The sequence below is a fragment of the Phyllobates terribilis genome, unplaced genomic scaffold, assembly GCF_046119375.1.
Source record: "Phyllobates terribilis strain yellow unplaced genomic scaffold, ASM4611937v1 Scaffold_13__5_contigs__length_258822181, whole genome shotgun sequence".
Lineage (NCBI taxonomy): Eukaryota > Metazoa > Chordata > Amphibia > Anura > Dendrobatidae > Phyllobates > Phyllobates terribilis.
Genome location: NW_027362773.1, coordinates 151,067,303 through 151,090,505, shown reverse-complemented (window position 1 = coordinate 151,090,505; position 23,203 = coordinate 151,067,303).

The window sequence follows — 23,203 nt, the reverse complement described above, 5'->3', positions numbered from 1 at the left end:
TAAACTTATATCTCCACTAACTCATAAACCACCATTAATATATACAATAAAGCCAACAATACATGTATATATGTTTATTCAATCAAATCCACTATGATATATATTGATTATATGATTCGATTGATAATAAGGACAAGACACTGAAGATGAGAATATACCAAAAATCCTAGTGTATACTTAAAGAAAACTCGAAAATCCCCACTGTTCATTTAACCCTCTGGGGGTCATACTTCTTAGAGTGGTGATCCATTTACTTTTTTATTTATTATTTATTTGTTCAATCTGGGCCAGCTTTTTGGCTAGATTTTCCCTCCTATTCTCAGGATACAGACGGGCAATCCCTTTGACACGTAAGAGATGACATTGATGAGGGTAGCAATTCCGAAACTGTCTCGCCAAAGGTTTAGGTTGAGAAATAGCACCCACCTCATCTTGACAGATTTTCTCCGCTGCCCTAATATTTTTGATGTGTTCCAAAGCTCCCGAGTTGTCATACCAATATAGATGAGTCCACAGAAACATGTGGCTTGATAGATGACCATAGATGTTCTGCAATTAATGAAATACAGAATCTTGTAAGCCTGCTCACCCATCGAATCCTGAAAGGTATCCGTTTTTTCAATATATCTGCACTCTTTGCAGTTGCCACACTTCCATGTGCCCCATTTGGGGCCCTTTGAGCCAAATATACATTGCTCAAAAAAATAAAGGGAACACTTAAACAACAGAATATAACTCCAAGTAAATCAAACTTCTGTGAAATCAAACTGTCCACTTAGGAAGCAACACTGATTGACAATCAATTTCACATGCTGTTGTGCAAATGGAATAGACAATAGATGGAAATTATTGGCAATTATAAAGACACCCTCAATAAAGGAGTGGTTCTGCAGGTGGGGACCGCAGACCACATCTCAGTACCAATGCTTTCTGGGCTGATGTTTTCGTCACTTTTGAATGTTGGTTGTGCTTTCACACTTGTAGTAGCATGAGACGGACTCTACAATCCACAGAAGTTGCTCAGGTAGTGCAGCTCATCCAGGATGGCACATCAATGCGAGCTGTGGCAAGAAGGTTTGCTGTGTCTGTCAGTGTAGTGTCCAGAGGCTGGAGGCGCTACCAGGAGACAAGCCAGTACACCAGGAGACATGGAGGGGGCCGTAGGAGGGCAACAACCCAGCAGCAGGACTGCTACCTACGCCTTTGTGCAAGGAGGAACAGAAGGAGCACTGCTAGAGCCCTGCAAAATGACCTCCAGAAGGCCACAAATGTGCATGTGTCTGCTCAAATAGTTAGAAACCAACTCCATGAGGGTGGTATGAGGGCCCGACGTCCACAGATGGGGGTTGTGCTCACAGCCCAACACTGTGCAGGATGCTTGGCATTTGCCACAGAACACCACGATTGGCAAAGTCGCCACTGGCGCCCTGTGCTCTTCACAGATGAAAGCAGGTTCACACTGAGCACATGTGACAGACGTGACAGAGTCTGGAGACGCCGTGGAGCGCGATCTTCTGCCTGCAACATCCTTCAGCATGACCAGTTTGGCAGTAGATCAGTAATGGTGTGGGGTAGCATTTCTTTGGAGGGCCGCACAGCCCTCCATGTGCTCGTCAGAGGTAGCCTGACTGCCATTAGGTACCGAGATGAGATCCTCAGACCTCTTGTGAGACCATATGCTGGTGCGGTTGGCCCTGGGTTCCTCCTAATGCAGGACAATGCCAGACCTCATGTGGCTGGAGTGTGTCAGCAATTCCTGCAAGATGAAGGCATTGAAGCTATGGACTGGCCCGTCCGTTCCCCAGACCTGAATCCGATTGAGTACATCTGGGACATCATGTCTCACTCCATCCACCAACGTCACGTTGAACCACAGACTGTCCAAGAGTTGGCGGATGCTTTAGTCCAGGTCTGGGAGGAGATCCCACAGGAAACCATCTGCAACCTCATCAGGAGCATACCCAGGCGTTGTAATGAGGCCATACAGGCACGTGGAGGCCACACACAATACTGAGCCTCATTTTGACTTGTTTTAAGGACATCAAAGTTGGATCAGCCTGTAGTGTGTTTTTCCACTTTAATTTTGGAGGTGACTCCAAATCCAGGCCTCCATTGGTTAATAAGTTTGATTTCCATTTATGATGTTTGTGTGATTTTGTTGTCAGCACATTCAACTTTGTACAGAACAAAGTATTCAATGAGAATATTTCATTCATTCAGATCTAGGATGTGTTATTTGAGTGTTCCCTTTATTTTTTTGAGCAGTGTATATGAAGATGTATCAGGTACATGATGACTATGAACTAGTATATCACGTAGTGTCTTATTACATTTAGCCATAATCAATGGACGATTTGATAGAAAAGGAAGTATTGTCTGATCCTGTTGGAGAATTAGCCCAAATTTGGAGATATTATTAATTTCCTTCCACCTCGAATGATAATTCGTGATGAATCGAACATGCCCATCAGATTCCTTTTTCTTTTTAGTAATAAGAGATTGTCTATTGGCTTGTTTGGCCCAATAGTAGGCCTGTTGAATAATTTCCATTTTGTACCACGTTGTAAGTATCTACTGGTCATATCACATGCCTATTCTTCAAAAGCTTTGTCTTGGTCACAAATACGATGTGCCCTAATAAATTATCTGGACGGCATTGCCTGTATTACATGTGCCAGATGACTGATTTGGCATGCAAGAAAGCATTGGCACTAGTATTCTTGCAATAAATATTTGTATGCAACTGTCCATGGTCATCAACATGAATATCCAAATCCAGAAAATCAATTTTCTTTTGATCAATACGATGGGTTAGCTTAATATTCAATGCATTGTCATTGAGATATTTTAAGAATTTTTCAAGTTCCTCATGGGAGCCCTGCAAAATAAACAACACATCGTCTATGAATCTCATCCAAGATATCACTGATCCCATAGACGTATGTTCAATGTTCTGGAATCGGATGTATTCACACTCCCAAAATCCCAAGGAGAGATTGGCGTAAGATGGGGCCCAAGCCGCGGCCATTGCCACCTCTTTCTTCTGTAGGTAGTATCGATCTTTGAACACAAAATTATTATGTAACAAAATGTATTCTGTTACGGATCCGGGTGGTGGAACCTCTGTGCTGTGATGCAAGGAGGGATCAGAGGGACGTAACTAAGTGCCTACCCGGACTGACCCTGGCCACACAGCGGCTTAGTCGACTCCGTGAACTAAGGAGGAACCGGGAAGGTGAACCAGGTGCCACTCTGGGACCGACCTTGTGAAAGCAGGCGACTCCCATGGGACTGATGGCTGAAGCTGCGGATGAGCATGGCCGGTAAACAGGCGGGCGCGGCTGATAGACAGGCTGGCAGGCACTGGGACCTGAGGACTGAGGAGAGTGTTAGCACACAAACAACAATCTTGCACAGGCACCTCCATTTTGGAGGAGGTACCTTATATAGGGGTAGTCCTCCGGAAATTGGCCGGGGACTCTTTAGGACGGCTTGCGCGGCCCCTTTAAGAGGGAGGGAGTGCACTCTCGCGCACCCTTAGCACAGTGCCTGAGGAACTGCGTGCGGTGCGCACACCCCGGGCAGAAGCTGGGGGGAGCTGGAGGACTCCGGACCGGGACGGCGGCGGTGAGGGGATCGACGTCTCTGCCCGGCAGTACCCCCCCCTTTATGCCCCTCTTCTTTAGGCCCGCAACAAATTTTTCTAGAAGACGAGGGGCATGAATGTTCTCCCTGGGCTCCCAAGACCTCTCCTCAGGACCAAACCCCTTCCAATCCACAAGAAAGAAAGTCTTTCCTCTTACCCTCTTGATGGCCAAAATGTTCTCTACTTCAAAGACGTCCTCAGCGGAGATTGGAGCTGGAGTGGTACCTGGATAGTCAGATAAAGGATTAAGGACAACAGGCTTGAGGAGAGACACGTGAAAGGAATTGGGATTCCGTAAGGAGGCAGGGAGTTTTAGCTAATACGCCACTGGATTTATTTGGCTCAGAATCGCTAAAGGATCGATAAACCGCGGACCCAACTTGTATGATGGTATCTTGAGGCGGACATATTTGGAGGAAAGCCAGACCTTGTCTCCCGGACGAAATAGAGGCGGTTCCAGACGTCTCTTATCAGCATGCTTCTTCATCCGCTCGGAGGACTGAAGAAGCGCAGATCTAGTGTCTTCCCAAATCACGAAAATTCACTGACAAGAGACTCCGCGGAAGTATTGTCCACTGAAGAGGAGACAGGAAAAGGAATTCGGGGGTGTCGGCCGTAAACCACAAAAAAAGGAGACATAGCAGAGGACTCACTCACATGGTTGTTATAAGAAAACTCGGCCCAAGGCAGGAGTTCTACCCAATCGCTATGGTGAGCGTTGACAAAATGCCGAAGAAAACTGGTAAGGATCTGATTAATACGCTCCGCTTGACCTTTGGACTGAGAATGATAGGCTGAAGAAAAGTCCAAAGAGACATCCAGCAGCTTGCACGTGGCTCTCCAGAAGCGAGAAGTGAATTGAACTCTTCGGTACGAGACAATGTGGAGGGGTAAGCCGTGGAGACGAAAGATGTTGTCGGGGTCGTAGCGACATTCCACTCGTCCTCCAGTCACTCCAAATTAAGGCTATGAGCATGGGTCAACCATTCAAAGAATGAGTCAGACAACAAGCTGGTTCAAACTCAGAGCATGCTCAGAGGCTACTGGCAAGCCACGATCTCAGCAATGTTCTGAGTTTGAACCAGCTTGTTGTCTGACTCATTCTTTGAATGGTTGACCCATGCTCATAGCCTTAATTTGGAGTGACTGGAGGACGAGTGGAATGTCGCTACGACCCCGACAAATGGCGCCCAACGTGGGGCGTGGCTAGCGGTACGCCGCCCTCCCGGACCCATATTGCTGACTTCCCTGGTGGTGACCGCGGCGGCTGAATTTGAGGCCTGATCAACCTCCATCGAACACGGTAAGTCGAGATGTATTTTATATGTCTCACTTGCCTGTGTGTCAGCCGCAGCAGTTCCTGTGGGATTATCAGTTTGGATCTGGGTGGGTGACCGGTCGAGTGGTGAGACCTCAGGCGTCCCGCGCCACGTCCCGTACCAGCAACTGTGAGACCGAGTGACGTCGCATGCCTGCGCGTGCTCGTGTGCACACCACCTCCTCCTCCCCCGGTCACTGTACTTTTCTTAGATAGCTGCCTCCCGTGACTGATAGACGATTCCAAGCCATCCCTGAATTGTAGTGTAAGTGAGAAAGAATCTGTGACGAATTGAGGAGTGCTCTTCGTCTACCACAGAGACTGCTGTAAAGTCAAGGTTAGGAAAGGAGATAGATTGAGGTGTCTCTCTATCTCACCAGTGTATTGAGGAGTGCTCTACACTGACGGGTGGTGACCTGTAATCAGGGTGCCGTGGTGAGTCGCACTGTAAAGTCGCCATTCAAGGTTAGGGAAGGGGATAGATTGAGGTGTCTCTCTATCTCACCAGTGTATTGAGGAGTGCTCTACACTGAGGGGTGGCGACCTGTGGACTGCACCAGTGATCTGAGTCGCGACAGATCATTGCATTTTATAAGAAAATGTTGCGTATGTTCAAATCTGAAAGACTTGGCAAGTTGCCGGATGGTGCTGTGGGAGTCATCCAATTAGTAGAGTCACGGGAAAGCAAGGAGGCTGTTAAGAATGTTAGGAATCTGTATTAAATGATAAGACTACCCAGTACGGGCAGACTTCAGCCTTCAGTGTAGAAGGAATGCGTTATACAAAATAAGTGAAGTTGAGTGATGAAGGACTCCTGCACCAGGCTCAGACACATCTTAGAGTAGCGAATGAGTTAAAGGTTGAGGGCTGGAAAGAAGTAGATGGTGCAGGGGGGAACAGAGAATGCCGAGCCTTTGTTCGGATACATGAAAGCTGCAGAATGTGATTTGTTATGTGACCCTAAATTGGCCGTAACCCTGTTGATGCCTGTCACTACACCGAGCCCTCAGCCACCACCCTATAATGGCGCCGACGCCAAATCATCGGAAGGATGGACGTGTCGTATGTGCTGAGAGCAGAACCCGCCCTGGGGGAAGTTCTGCTGTGTCTGTGGGGCGGGCCGCCCATGGCACGATGCCCAGCCTGCCTCCAATTACAATCCCACTCCCACTCCAACTCCTCCCTCCAACGGCCATCTTACTACACCTTACAATCCCACTCCCACTCAAACTCCTCCCTCCAACGGCCATCTTACTACACCTTTTACTTGTTGTGGGAGGCCCGGGAAACCCCAATCCGGCCTATATCCACTACTAGATCCGTCCGGTGCTTATTACCAGCCGCCAGCACGGGTGGAAAAGCCCGCAGTCCCAGAGCACCCATCTGAAACTAATGTGATAGCCTCTGCTCCAGCCCACGATGCTGAGGCGCTCCCTCTGTTCCCCATGGGGGTCGCCCATAACTCTGGGGATATCCTCCTCAACTCCCCAGAATTTCAGGCCAGACTGCTCTCCCTCCGCCAACATACTGTTACTCAAGACGATACGGAGCCAGATGAGGAATGGGCTCAAGATACTCCAGCCCCCCCCCCTTTACCCCATACGTCTCCTATGGCATCCTCCACCCCACATCCATTACCCATACTCCGGCCCTTGCTCCAAGCAACTGCTGAAAGAGCACCACCCCCCAGCCCCTCAGAAGTCTGGGACCCCTGCAGCTCCCGGAATCTAGTAGACCCATCAGGACGCCCTGTCACTCTGTCAATAGGCTATGGTGACATCCTTACACATCGGGTGGGGGCCATAGTCAACCCTGCAAACACCCGTATGAGCCATGCTGGAGGATTGGCTCGTAAAATTGCCCTTGCTGCTGGTTCTACTCTGGCTGCAGAATGCCAGGCTCACTTAGCCGAAAACGGAGAGCTTTCAAAAGGCCATGGATTCCACAAAAGCAGGACCCCTTAGTACGTATGAATCCGGCCTAGAATACATGAAACAGTTAAAAGCCTGGGCTCAGGATCGCTTGTCAGATCAAGCTGGGTCTGTACAAGATGTTCAACAAGACCCTGATGAATCTGAGGAAAGATATGCTGCAAGACTCAGCATGCATTTTGAGGATCTCGGATACAGTCCTCACGTCAAGACGCAGGCCGCCCTGTTGGTTCAGGCCCTAGTAGATGGCCTACAAGACGCTCTCAGAGATGACGTTCTGAGGGTACGCCCCGAGATTCGTTCTTCTTCTTTTAACGACGCGGTGGATATTGTCAAAGCTTTCCAAAAAGCCATGCTAAAAATGGAAAAGGATACTAAGCCAAAGAAGAAAGCCGCTCCTGCCATGGTATATCAAGCTCAAGAAAGCTACCCACCCCTGGCAACCAACATGGAATCAAGTGGGTAATGGTTAAAGGCACAGGTGATGATACTCCTCCCACATATAGAAAACAAGACAGAAGAAATGACAGGGGGCCACCTAGAGACAAGAGACAATCTCGTGATTCTGAAGGACGCATACTGTGTTGGGAATGTGGTAGCCCTAATCACCTTCTCAGAGACTGTCCAACCCTGCCACTTTGCTTCCACCTTCTAGGGGGGAAGACGAACAGGGTGAAGGTCCATTGGTGGAACCTCATGATTGTATAAAAATTTTTGCAGGAAGAGACTTCTGCTCCAGAGAATATGGTGGCACATCCGCTCGCACACCCTGCCTTTCACCTATGGACTGATGGATCCCGTTTCGCAGACCCTCAAGGGAGGTTCCACACGGGATATGCTGTCAAAACAGACCTAACAGTCCTCAAGGCTGAAGCTCTACCACCATACATGTCTAAAGGGGAAGAGAGCTAGGCTCAAAAAGATGATACCTACACAAAACGTAATAAGTAGCATATATTTATTAGAGCATATATAAAGAACAATACAAAAATGGAGGTGCAAATACATACGTGAACAAACTCACAAGAGATAAAATGGCGTGCACAATGAGAGAGAGGGCTCCATATAGGATATAGTAACAATTGTATAGAATAAATAATAGTAGTATCTAGTGTATATATACTTAGTAGAGATCACGTAAAAAAGATACACTGATTGTAAACATTCTCAGAGAGGAAGCAATTGCTTCTATAACAGTTACCTGAGATAGTAGCCCACGTGCATGCCAGCCCCGACGCGCGTTTCGGCAATGCGCCTTTGTCAAGGCGCATTGCCGAAACGCGCGTCGGGGCTGGCATGCACGTGGGCTACTATCTCAGGTAACTGTTATAGAAGCAATTTCTTCCTCTCTGAGAATGTTTACAATCAGTGTATCTTTTTTACGTGATCTCTACTAAGTATATATACACTAGATACTACTATTATTTATTCTATACAATTGTTACTATGTCCTATATGGAGCCCTCTCTCTCATTGTGCACGCCATTTTATCTCTTGTGAGTTTGTTCACGTATGTATTTGCACCTCCATTTTTGTATTGTTCTTTATATATGCTCTAATAAATATATGCTACTTATTACGTTTTGTGTAGGTATCATCTTTTTGAGCCTAGCTCTCTTCCCCTTTGTATATTTATAGGATGATCCTATTTGTATAGTCCCTATGGGCAGTCATTTTAGATACAACCTATCATGGAGTACATAGTTGTTATGTTAATATTGCCCAAATATGTCAGGTTTTCTTTTCCACCATACATGTCTGCACAAGAAGCTGAACTTGTAGCTCTCACAGAAGCCTGCCACCTGGCAGCTGGAACAACGGCGAACATATATACCGATTCTAGGTATGGACATGGAATTTGCAATGATTTTGGACTCTTGCGGAAGTCTAGAGGATTCATCACAGCTGCAGGTACACCAGTGAAACATGCCTCATGGATTAAGGCCCTAATGAAGGCCCTGGAACTACCCATTCAGGTTGCTGTTATCAAGGTCAAGGCTCATGGAAGACTAGATTCCAGGGAAGCCAGGGGCAACCACCTAGCTGACCAAGCAGCCAAGACTGCAGCAGTGGAGAATGTGTCATCAAAGTGGCAGGAAAAGGAAGAAGAGATGGGGAGACCCTGCAAACCGTAGCTGTGACGCTCACTAGAGCAAGAGCCAAAGAACAGCCGGCGGAAGACCATACAAGTCCAGCGGAGACACGAGTGGAATCCAGGGGGGTCAGGATGCCTGAAGAAAAATTGTGTGAGGAACAAAGGAAGACCCCCACTGAAAAAGTCAAGCAATGGAAAGCGGCGGGAGCCGTGCTGGCAGGTCGCAAAGATTTAAAGGTCGACTCAACTCTTTATCAAGTGGACGGAAAACCTTGCTTGCCCAGGCGCATGTACTCAGCCGTGGCAGCATGGGCTCACGGGCCTACACACAGAGGAAAGAATCAAGCCTTGGCATGTATCAAGAAACTGTACTTTGCACCCGGAATCTCTTCCACTGTGACTGCATACTCAAAATCCTGCTCTGTCTGCGCTACCTGCAACCCAACGTGTACGGCACGGGTCCCTCCCCAACACCTGGCTAAACCAGACTACCCTTGGCAGAGAATACAAGTCGACCATATCCAAATGCCTAAAGCAAGAAAATATGAGTATGTTTTGGTAGCCGTGGATATGTTCTCAGCCTGGCCCGAGGCCTACCCGGTTGTCAACATGACTGCTAAAGTCACAGCCAAGAAACTGATCACTGAAATTGCCTGCAGATTTGGAGTTCCCCAAGTCATAGAATCGGATCAAGGACCATCTTTCACAGCAAATATCTACAAAGAACTTTGGAACATGTTGGGAACAGATTTGGGCCTCCACACTCCATACCATCCTGCCAGTTCAGGCAAAGTGGAAAGGATGAATTCCACACTCAAGACCCAGCTCTTGAAAATGACCCAAGATCATCCCCTCCCCTGGCCCGACCTACTCCCTATAGTATTGTATCATATCAGACACACCCCACAAGCTAAACATGGGCTAACTCCCTATGAAATTTTGTTTGGGACCCCACCTAAAATAGGAGAAATTAGGCCCCAAGAGTTGTCTGAAACACATGATAGAGTAGTAAAATTTGTGATTGCTCTGTCTAAAGAATTGACTAACACCCGCTCTACAGTATCTGCTTCTCTCCCAGAATCCACAGGTGATGCGGTACATGATTTCACCCCAGGCGACCTGGTGTACGTAAAGAAGTTTGTCCGGAAAGACTGTCTCCAACCCAGATTTGAGGGCCCCTACACTGTGATCCTGGCTACTCCTACAGCTCTGAAGCTTGAGGGCAAGAGCACCTGGATTCACGCCTCCCGCTGCAAGAGAGACAAAACGAGCCTATAAAAGATGACTACCTTCTTCTATATCCTTTCCATATGCTTACTGTCTGTCCCAGGGTGGACAGCTACCACATTTTGGGTAGATACTCACGCAAAAATCCAGACGTATCGATTTGATTACGGTGACATAGTGAATTGCGCAGGAATGACATGGTATGCTGCATAGTCCCCTTATACAGGAAAGCTATAAACAATGCTGTCCCAACCTCCAGGACCTTTTTGAATCAAGAAACCACATCTCTGTTACATGATGATACCAGTAAGGAAGATATGGAGAAATACACTCCTTTAAATAAGCCTGACCAGACCCCCCATGACAGAGTCCAATTGAGAGATCTAGTTTAGGGTCAGTTGGGAGAACTCCATGTGTCATTTAGGGTAGGGTTCAATTGTTTGGGGGCGTCCCATAAGGGGGCAGCTTCTAAGATGATTGGGTGAAGAAATCCACCTCACCTCTCCCCACACATGGACAGTCTCAAAGGCCCCGAAGCAAGGGAAAGCTTAGTGTTTAGGGGGGAATGTCAGGGTAAGAGAGAATATATATTTTTCCACTTTTATACTTTTATACTTTTATACGCTTTGTTTATGTATTAACCACCATTTTGTGTCTTATAACAATAAGCTTTCCTTGCTACGTGTTGCTTAGATCGAAACTTATGCTAAGATGGCGCCGGTATCAGCCAAGCACCTGTTTCAGAGAAATGAAACCAAAACATCAACTGACTGTTGTCTGCCCAGAGACTGAGTTAAGGAGACGTGGACCAATCAGGAGTGGCCGGATACTAGACATTTATGGCTTACCCCGCCCTGAACACTCCCTTTCCCCTCCCCATTATGTAGTGTATTTAGGTTTGTGCATGCGGAAATAAAGACAGAACATTGCTGAGATCGTGGCTTGCCAGTAACCTCTGAGCATGCTCTGAGTTTGAAGCAGCTTGTTGTCTGACTCATTCTTTGAATGGTTGACCCATGCTCATAGCGTTAATTTGGAGTGACTGGAGGACGAGTGGAATGTCGCTACGACCCCGACAATGTGATGGATGAAGTCCTTAGCAAGCACAGGTGCAGACGGAAGACCAGGCAGAGGGATGAAGTGAGCCATCTTGGAGAAGCGGTCAGCGACCACCCAACTGACGGTAGAACCGGAAGATACCGGGAGATCAGTGATGAAGTCTATCGCAATGTGTTGCCAAGGAGCAGAAGGCACGAGAAGAGGAAGAAGACGAACAGCTGGAAGGTGCCTAGGTATCTTGTTACAGGCACAAGAGGAACAAGCTGCGACAAAATCCGCAACATCCTTGCACAGGGTGGGCTACCAATAATGTCGGGCAATGAGCAGAAGCGTCTTCCTCTGGCCGGCATGACCAGTCAGTTTGGACGAATGACCCGAGAGTAAGACCCTCTTGCGATCTTGAGCCGCTACAAAGGTCTTACCAGGAGGTAGATGAGACAGGTCAAGCGGAGCAACAGTCATTATTCTGGAGGGGTCAATGATGTGTAGAGGCTCCTCCTCTTAGTCGGTAGACAGAAAAGAGCGGGATAGAGCGTCAGCTTTATTATTCTTGACTGCTGGGCGGTAATAGAGAGAGAAGCAGAAACGAACAAAGAACATCTGGCCTGACGCGGATTTAGTCTTTGGGCGGTCTGCAAGTAAGCGAGGCTTTTATGGTCAGTGTAGATGACCACCGAGTGAAGAGCCCCTTATAGCAAGTAGCGCCACTCCTCCAGCGCTAATTTGATGGCCAGCAGTTCTCGATCTCCAATGGAGTAATTGCGCTCGGACGAAGAAAAGAGTTTGGAGAAGAAGCCGCAGGTCACCATTCGCCCGGACGAGGATTTCTGGGTGAGCACTGGTCCGGCTCTGGAGGAAGAGGCATCAACCTCCAGGAAGAACTGTTTATTGCAATCAGGACGATGTAGCACTGGTGCGGAGGAGAAGGCTTGCTTAAGAGAAACAAAGGCATTTTCTGCATCAGAAGTCCATTCCCTGGGATTTGCTCCTTTACGGGTGAGAGCAGAGATGAGAGCAGTCCGGGAGGAGAAATGAGGAATGAAGAGGAGGTAATAGTTAGTGAATCCCAGAAACCGCTGAATAGCCTTCAACCCCTCGGGTCGGGGCCACTTTAAGATGGCAGACACCTTCTCGGGATTCATCTGCAGTCTGGTCTCAGAGATGATATATCCCAGAAATGGTAGGGAGGTCTGCTCAAAGAGGCACTTCTCGTACTTAACATACAGGCGATTCTTCCGAAGCCGCAGTAGTACCTGACGAACATCCCTCCGGTGAGAGGGCAGATCAGGGGAGAACACCAAGATATCATCCAGGTACACCACCACGCAGGAATACAGGAGATCTCGGAAGATGTTGTTTACTAACTCCTGGAAGACGGCTGGAGCATTACGGAGACCGAAGGGCATTACGCGGTACTCGTACTGACCATCCCGAGTGTTGAATGTCGTCTTCTACTCTTCTTCCTGGCGAATCCAGACCAGATTGTACGCCCCACGAAGATCGAGCTTAGTGAAGATCTTCGCGCCTTTTAGGCAGTCAAACAGCTCCCAGATGAGAGGCAGGGGGTACTTATTTTTTATGGTAATCTGGTTTAGACCCCTATAGTCGATACATGGACGAAGAGAGCCGTCTTTCTTCTTGACGAAGAAGAATCCTGCTCCAGCCGTAGAGGTGGATTTCAGGATAAATCCCCTAGCAAGATTCTCCTCTATGTATTCAGACATAGCATGGGTCTCGGCCAGCGACAAGGGGTAGATTCGCCCGCAAGGAGGTGAAGCACCAGGTATTAGGTCAATGGGGAAATCATACGACCTATGAGGTGGTAGTGTCTCTGCCTCCTTTTTATCAAAGTCGTCCGCATACGACCAGTAGGGTGCCGGTAGGCCAGGTAGGTTAGCTGGGATAGACGGAGGTCGAGCAGGACGAACCGGAACCAGACAAGACTTATGACATTCCTGAACCCAACGGAGCACCTCACCCAAGCTCCAATTCAGGACGAGCTCATGTCTCTATAACCAAGGCAGGCCAAGCAAGAGGGGATGAGAGAGGCCAGACAGCACGTAAAAGGAGATCTTCTCCGAATGTAGCATTCTCACCTGAAGGGTTACAGGCTCAGTGACAAACAAGATGGTCTCAGAGAGAAGCTTTCTATCCTCAGAGGAAAAAATAAAGGATCATCCAGACGTATGGTAGGAATCTGATAACGCTCCACAACGGCCTGTTGAATGAGATTCCCAGCGGCTCTGGAATCCAGATAGGCAGTCTCGAAGAAGCGGGTCTTATCACTGGTAACTGAGACAGACAGAGTCAAGGGCGGAGAGGAAGAACTTTTGCCTAGGGCGACCTCTCAAAATGGTCCTAGACACTGGAGTTTCCCGGTCTCACCAGACAGAAGCGGATTTGATGCTCTATACTGCCACAGTAGAAGCAACTCCCCTCGGCGAGGCGGATCTCCTGGCGAGACTTGACCGTCTTAACTTGGTCTATTTGCATAGACTCTGGAGAGGACACCGGGGGGAATGCTGGTTGCAAGACTGGCCTTTGGAAGGTTGGTGCGAGACGCAGGGGTCTTCTCTCCCAGGTCGTCTCCTTAGAACGCTGAAAACGGATGTCAATTTGGGTAGCTAATGACACCAGGTTGTCTAGAGAGGGAGGTATGTCATGACCGACTAGCTCATCCTTGCTCCATCCGGAAAGGCCCTCCCAAAAAGTGGACACCAGAGCCTCAAAGTGCAGCAAGCACTGATTTATGAAGCCCCGACATAGGGCGGGGTCACCACCGAAACGTGGAGGAGCAAATAGCCGGGGTCCTAAGCCGGGTGCCACAGTGCCACTGGGTTGCTTGTTAGAGGCTGACACAGTCAGGGTGGACAGCACGTCCAGGCTGGAGTTGACTGTCCGCAGATAGGACATGATAGTATCCTGTTGGGATCTCTGGTGAGAGACCTCTTGGTACAGGTCTGAGAGCAAAGGAGCCTGAGAGCCACCGGATTCCATGGCCTGTGCAAACTGTTACGGATCCAGGTGGTGGAACCTCTGTGCTGTGATGCAAGGAGGGATGAGAGGGGCGTAACTAAGTGCATACCCGGACAGACCCTGGCCAAATGGTGGCTTAGTCGACTTCGTGAACCAAGGAGGGATCGGGAAGGTGAACCAGGTGCCACTCTGGAACCGACATTGTGAGAGCAGGCAACTCCCACGGGACTGATGGCTGAAGCTGACAGGCACAGCAGATGAGCACAGCCAGTAGACAGACAGGCGGGCACAGCTGATAGACAGGCTGGCGGGCACTGGGACCTGAGGACTGAGGAGAGTGTAAGCACACAAACAACAATCTTGCACAGGCACCTCCATTTTGGAGGAGGTGCCTTATATAGGGGAAGTCCTCCGGCCATTGGCCGGGGACTCTTTAGGACGGCGCGCACGGCCCCTTTAAGAGGGAGGGAGTGCATGCGCGCCCTGAGCACAGTGCCCGGGGAACTGCGCACGGTGCGCGCAGCTCGGGCTAACGTAGGAGGGGAGCAGGAGGACGTCGGACCGGGACCGCGGCGGTGAGTGGATCGGCGTCTCTGCCCAGCATATTCAAAAAGAATCATAAGAAAATCCACAAGAGATTCATCCAAACCCCAGCCTGATAGATAAAAACCTAGCAGCGGATAATCCATATTCATGTGAAATTCAAGTGTGACGCTCACAGCCCTGCCCTGGGAAGATGGTGGGGGTACTCGGAGCAGGGTCAGATGTTAGGGGGATGTAGTCGTGGACCGGACCCGTTCCGTGCCCAGGGCCGTCACATTAAAAATGAAGGGCATTCGGTGTTGGTGTAACGAGTGGTGTTATTATGACTACGCCACCTGCGTTGCCTGGTGATGCGCCACCAGCACTGCTAGCAGTCCTCTGAGGCTGCATGTTACGGCAGCTTGAGGTGTTATAACTCCCCACAGGCGGAGCTGGGCCTCAGGGCAGATGTGACAGGAGGATGGGGAGAGTAGTCCAGAGTCACTCAGATGCTGTGTGGTGCAGTGTGGAAATAAAGAGTCTGGAGGCCATAGGGAGAGTCTTCCAGGTCTTTTACTCACAGTTTTCAAGCACAGCCGCAAGGCTTCTCCCTGCTCCTCACGGATGACTGCGGCCACCAGGGATGAGGGCTTCAGGTGCCTAGATCAGGACCCTCAGAGTGTTCCTAACTCTCCCCTTTTGAGTCCTCTCCTGTCCAGGCCACTGTCAGCTGTGAAGGCCACAATCAAAGAACATTGTTCTAAGATGGCTGGCCATTATATATGAAACTATGTGTGCAAACTAAAAGTGTGTTCTACACCCTCCACCCACTACATGGTTCCCCTAACTTTTGGTTCCCCCCACTCGTGATCCTGCTGAGGCAGCACTATGGTGCATACTTGCCTCCCATAGGTCAGGAGTGTGTAGTGTTGGATGCAAGACAGGGTCCTGAATAGTACACCTTCCTTACCTGGGTGAGGAAACACTACACCTGCTGACAGGCTGCAGTATCCCACTTGTGGCGACCGAACCCTCAGGGGCGCCACACAAGTATATAATGGTTCTACATTATGGAAACATATCTAAACCAACATGAATATTATCCAATCTCTGTAAAATTTCCGCAGTTTTTGATGAAAGGTGGAAGTTCCATAGCAACCGGTTTTAGATAGTAATACAAGAATCTAGAAATTGGTTCAGATAGACGCCCATTGACTGAGACAATGGGCTGTCCCGGAGGGTCTTATAGACTCCTATGGACCTTGGTGAGCAAGTACAGGATGGGAACAGAAGGTTCGTCAACCTGTAATATGATAATAGCGGGAATGAATAAATATAATAACATATCAATGATACTACAGGAACTAGTCATTTCCTATTGTCCTCTAGGATGACCATTGCTGACCGCAGGGGTTGGCACCCTAGAATTTGTACGACAATGGCGCCCCCACTCACAAGTTGTCTATCCCTAAAAGTCCCTGTAAGTCCCTGAACACCAATAGAGAGGGAGAGCACAGGGCTAGTATGATAGTAACGGGATTAGAAATATATATATATAAATAAATCATCCACTGTAACCACATAAAAACGAGGTCTGCAGGGTATGCAAACAATATACAATGTAAGAGTAGGAGAGTATCTTGAGTCCAAAATGTGAATAAAGCGCAGCAATTCAGCAATATAATATTGTATATGCTTGAATGCGGATATATATACAAGATATGACATCTGACAAATATGCCCATTGATTCATATATACCGTATTTTTCGGACTATAAGACGCACCGCACCATAAGACGTACCCCAAATTTTGGGGTGGAAAATAGGAAAAAAAATATTTTTTATAAGATGGGGTCCGTCTTATAGTCTGATTAGGTATCTTACCTGGGGGGGTGGTGGAGCAGGAGGCAGGGTCCTTCAGGAAACCGGCCCGGCAGAAGTGGAGGAATGCTGTGGACCCTGGATACATGAAGCCGGTGCTGCAGCAGCTGTGAGTTGCAGTGATGGTGGATCAGGATCGCAGATCCCTCTGTTCCTTGCCTCAGGAACCCTGAGGCAGCAGAAGAGGTGAAATGCCGGTGTCTGGTTGGGGCCTGTGGACTGGCTGGGGCCTGTGGACTGGCCTGGGGCCTGTGGACTGGCCTGGGGCCTGTGGACTTGCCTAGGGCCTGTGGACGGGCCTGGGGCCTGTGAACTTGCCTGAGGCCTGGACCTGTGAATGGATCCGGTGGTGAGGCAGAGATATACAGGAAAATGGCCGCCGGAGCTCCGGAAGCAGCACACGCTGCTCTACCGCACCGTCGGACACCGCTCACAGCCCGGCAGAGGCCCCGGCTCCTCTGCCTCACCGCTGGACACCACTCACAGCCCGGCACAGGCCCCGGCTCCTCTGCTTCACCACCCGACACCAGCACAGGTACAGGCCCCGGCTTCAGCAGCATCTCACCTCTGCCGCCGCCGGAGGACTCTGCGATCCCCGCTCCACCACCACCGGTAAAGTAACGTTCGGACCATAAGATGCACCCCAATTTTCCTTCCAAATTTTGGGGAAAAAAAGTGCGCCTTATGGTCCGAAAAATACGGTAAATCCTTAGCCCTTCAGCTTGACCTCAAGCGAGAAGGTATCCTGATCTCAGATAGAAGTCACAATAATAGATCCAAATAATTCATAATGGAATGGTGAGCACAAATATAAACATTAGTGTTAAAAAAAGCACAGTTATAGACTGAACAACGTATAGATTTCATGGGCCATGATACTTATCAGTCCACATGTACGGTCTTCCAATGTATCTCGACGCGTTTCTCCACCAGATGTTGGTTCATCAGGAAATCTATGGTAAATGGATAAATGTAAAGATGCCCTGCAGCTAACCAAATGCAGGGCATCCCTACATTGATCCCTACATTTTTAATTAAGTTTAATAAAAGCTATATTTTAATTTTTTTTTTTTCAAAACATTTTTTTTATTTTTCACTATAATTGTTAGCCCCCTTAGGGGACTTGAAGACGCAATTGTCCAATCGCCTGTGCTAGATACAAAGATGTATATATCAGAAATCATAGTCTCCTTTGAAGACTGGCCACAGTCAGGGTTTCAAAGGAGCTCCATAATGACAGGCACGGGGGTCATCAGCTGACACCAGGCTATAATGACAACCCATCGCCGACCCGCAATTACATCACAGGCTCACCGATGGGCGGAGGGAATGACACGCACGCATGCTGTTGCGTGTTATGTATGTCAGAGCAGCGCTCCACCCGCGATTGTTAGCTGCAGGTCCTGGCTGTAATACACAGACATCACCTGCGGGGTATGGGGCTGGCTCACCCTGTGAGCCCGCTTTACACACTTGCTTCCAACTTGCTCAGTACATGTACGGCGGATGTTGTGAAGGGGTTAAATCTGCAGAATATCAATTCTTTCAATGTTTTCCTGCAGATTTCACCCATACTTATGAGTGGGGAAAAATTTGGACAAAAGCGCGTGTTTTTGCCACTGTATTTTTCCTTACAAAAGATGCAGATATGGTGTAGAAATCTCTGAATCAAATACTTAATATGTGAACAGACCCTTAGACAGGTTTGATAATGCTTCATGTGATGCAGCTTCAGCTGGTCTCCCCTACAATGTCACTGCTCACTTATATAAACTAAATGAAAGCTGCTCTATGATCGGCTGCTATGGCAGCAAAGACAGGATTTATTTTAGAAAATTCTTCATACATATCTTTATCTGCATGGGAGGACGTACAGAACGACAAAGAAGCTGAAGCTCGGTATGCGGGGAAGAGTCTGAGCCGCCAGGAGGGATTTGATAGGTAATGAGGTCATCGTACAGATCACATGACGTCAGAGACTGATTTCCTGTCAACACATTAGTGCATGTACTGGAATAGTTGTCAGGCTGGAGATCACATGACCCAATTCCCTATATTGAAGGGGGACGTGTAGATGTAACTGAGGTGTGATGAAATATACAGTACAGACCAAAAGTTTGGACACACCTTCTCATTTAAAGATTTTTCTGTATTTTCATGACTATGAAAATTGTACATTCACACTGAAGGCATCAAAACTATGAATTAACACATGTGGAATTATATACTTAACAAAAAAGTGTGAAACAACTGAAAATATGTCTTATATTCTAGGTTCTTCAAAGTAGCCACCTTTTGCTTTGATGACTGCTTTGCACACTCTTGGCATTCTCTTGATGAGCTTCAAGAGGTAGTCACTGGAAATGGTGTTCCAACAATCTTGAAGGAGTTCCCAGAGATGCTTAGCACTTGTTGGCCCTTTTGCCTTCACTCTGCGGTCCAGCTCACCCCAAACCATCTCGATTGGGTTCAGGTCTGGTGACTGTGGAGGCCCGGTCATCTGGCGTAGCACCCCATCACTCTCCTTCTTGGTCAAATAGCCCTTACACAGCCTGGAGGTGTGTTTGGGGTCATTGTCCTGTTGAAAAATAAATGATGGTCCAACTAAACACAAACCGGATGGAATAGCATGCCGCTGCAAGATGCTGTGGTAGACATGCTGGTTCAGTATGCCTTCAATTTTGAATAAATCCCCAACAGTGACACCAGCAAAGCACCCCCACACCATCACACCTCCTCCTCCATGCTTCACGGTGCGAACCAGGCATGTAGAGTCCATCCGTTCACCTTTTCTGTGTCGCACAAAGACACAGTGGTTGGAACCAAAGATTTCAAATTTACACTCATCAGACCATTCCTTGTGTTCTTTAGCCCAAACAAGTCTCTTCTGCTTGTTGCCTGTCCTTAGCAGTGGTTTCCTAGCAGCTATTTTACCATGAAGACCTGCTGCACAAAGTCTCCTCTTAACAGTTGTTGTAGAGATGTGTCTGCTGCTAGAACTCTGTGTGGCATTGACCTGGTCTCTAATCTGAGCAGCTGTTAACCTGCGATTTCTGAAGCTAGTGACTCGGATAAACTTATCCTCAGAAGCAGAGGTGACTCTTGGTCTTATTTCCTGGGGCGGTCCTCATGTGAGCCAGTATCTTTGTAGCACTTGATGGTTTTTGCAACTACACTTGGGGACACTTTGAAAGTTTTCCCAATTTTTCGCACTGACTGACCTTCATTTCTTAAAGTAATGATGGCCACTCGTTTTTCTTTACTTAGCTGCTTTTTTCTTGCCATAATACAAATTCTAACAGTCTATTCAGTATGACTATCAGCTGTGTATCCACCAGACTTCTGCACAACACAACTGATGGTCCCAAACCCATTTATAAGGCAAGAAATCCCACTTATTAAACCTGACAGGGCACACCTGTGAAGTGAAAACTATTTCTGGTGACTACCTCTTGAAGCTCATCAAGAGAATACCAAGAGTGTGCAAAGCAGTCATCAAAGCAAAAGGTGGCTACTTTGAAGAACCTAGAATATAAGACATATTTTCAGTTGTTTCACACTTTTTTGTTAACTATATAACTCCACATGTGTTAATTCACAGTTTTGATGCCTTCAGTGTGAATGTACAATTTTCATAAGCATGAAAATACAGAAAAATCTTTAAATGAGGTGTGTCCAAACTTTTGGTCTGTACTGTATATATATGTATGTGCATATCCAAATGTATTTACATTATTTAAGCAAAGAGGAAAATTTATATATGTATGTAACTATGCCTATCCAAATCATATGATGAACAGTAAAAGTGATCACCATGCAATATCAAATGTCATAATGCAAAAAAGAATACAGAAATAAGTTCATAAAAAGTTTAATTTGTGCATATTATTACGTACTGTGATGGATCAACCCCGTACTCCAAGATTTTGCCACATGGGGGTTGTCGTAGTGCCTATGCAGCTAATGGGACATAATGTTATAAAGTGGGGTGAATATTGTGGATCACAAATTGTTGGACATTTTGTGATGTGACCGAAGCACTCCTGGCCCCCACCTTCCTGTGCTCACTTAGCAGTGGCAAACAGACAATGTGCTGATTAATGGGTTGTTGCATAACTGCTGTCTGGGAGCCTACTGTTGGTATTATCTGGTGAGAACAATGGGTGCTAAAAATAGCCTGTGTGATTCTCTATAAAACCTGCTTGTGAGAATAAAAGTTAAGTTCATCTTGGAGACACTGTGCGATAGTCATATTTTATATATCCCAGTGTAAGAAAAGCCTTTCCATGTCAGGGGCCTACAGAAGAAGATTAGACATCTGTGGATGGGGTAACTAGCTCCCGTCACACTGGTGGCAGCGGTGGGATGCGGTCCATCTTCTTCAGGAGCCAAGGACTGAATGGAAGACATCTACCAGAAGCTAAAGAGGAATACGTTGAAGGACCGTGTGGAAGCTCGAGGGTTAACCGCCAGCAACAAAACAAAAGCGGATTTGATAGCAGCCATTATGGAGCTCGACAACGCAACAATCTCCAGTGGGAACGTGGAAGAGACTGAATTCCAGAGGGAGGTAAAGAGCAGACTGGCACTTTATGCTCCCAACCCGGCAGTACAGATCATAGATAAGGTGATGGCTGATGTGCGTACTGATCTGGATAAAAAGATGGAGATGGAGAGGGCAGAGCGGATGGAGCTAGCCAGGATGGAGATGGCAGAGCGGACCAAGATAAAGCTAGCCAAGATGGAGATGGCAGAACGGAGAGAGGAGATACAGCGAGCAGGGGGAGCCCTAGCTTACTCCCCGGTACCAGCAGGGGTAAGCCACAAAAAGATGCAATACAATGCCTTCCGACATTGGGGGAGGCAGAGGAAGACATTGATGGCTTTCTGCAGGACATTGAGCGGTAGTGTACCCTTCATAAAGTGGAGCCGGAGGATTGGGTCCAGATTCTGGCCAGCAAGCTGACAGGCCGGCAGCGGATGCCTATCGCACTGTATCGGATAAGGACTGTATGGACTATAAGTGAGTCAAAGAAGTGATCTTGGCCGGGTATGCACTAACACCAGAGGCATACCGTCAAAAGTTCCGCAAAACCACAAAACGGGAAACGGATACCCATGCTGAATGGGCCTGTAAACTATGGCGGTCACTGCTACAGTGGGTACAAGGTAGCAAAGCAGACACGAAGGAGGACGTCCTACAGCTCATCGTGTTAGAACGATTCTTCACTGGGTTAACTCCCGAGACGCAAGAATGGCTTCGGGACCGACGACTCTTGAGGAGGCCGCATGGCTGACCGATGAACATTATGATGCCAGGAGGGCCCAATTGTCAGGGTCCAAAACTGTCTCAAGGGGCCCTCCCATGGGTCTGGAGGCCACTAAATCACAGAAGCTTGGCGGGTGACCCACCAATACCCTGGCCTACCAGAGACCTCCTGGGGTGCAATGCCACACCTGCCATCAGCTGGGTCACCTGCAGAGACACTGTTCCAACCGGACCCAGTGCACCCAGTGGCCAAAACCGGAAACGACTACCTTCAACCGGGCCGCTGTACACTGCTACCAAGGCAAAGCCGACCCGGCATCGGTGGCTATGGCTAATTATGGGATGGAAGAGATAGAGGGAGTGCTGCATGAAGTGGACCCTGTGCAGGCAACCCAGGCGGATAATCGACAACAACATCGACAGTCGGTGTGGATTAATGGTAAACGGCTGCAAGGATTAAGAGATTCCGGAGCTACTCTGACCCTTGTGAAGTCGCATCTCGCCCAAGACCAAAAGACGGGTCGGACAGAGGCGGGCCGTGTAGCAGGGGGAGCCATACATTGACTGCCCACGGCCAAGATTCAACTGAACTGGGGGTCGGGGATGGCCTTGTCGAGGTCGGCATGATGAAGGATTTGCCTGCAGACGTCCTGCTGGGAAAAGACTTGGGGCCCATGTTGTCTTACTTCTCGGTCGCCCCCCTGGCTGAGACATATCCTGTGACTACCCGGAGACAAGCTCGAGCTGCGGAGGCGGAATCACACTCGGAGGAGGCCCAGGTAAGACACTACAGCCCTTCACGTATTCCCATAGCCAGACACATTTCATGGGACACCCCAGCAGAATTTAGGAGGGAGGTACTAGAGGATCCCTCATTGCAGGGGTATCGCGGGAAGGCATAAGAGGGGAGAGGGGTACTGGAAGGTGAACAGTTTATATGGCATCAGGGACTCCTCTACAGGGTTACAGAGCAAACTCACTCAGGGACGAGCCCCACTGTAAAACTACAGCTGGTAGTTCCCAAAAAGTATAGGCAGGAGTTGCTGCGAATCTCTCATGACATACTCTTGGCGGGGCACCTCGGAGTCAGCCGCACCAGGCATCGTCTGACACAAAACTTCTTTTGGCCAGGGGCATCCCATGATGTTTGTCAGTACTGCCAGACCTGTGACAGTTGCCAGCGCATTGGCAAGAGGGGAGATCGCTGCAAGGCCAAATTACACCCCCTTCCCATTGTGGAGGAGCCATTTAGCTGAGTAGCGGTCGATCTGATAAGGCC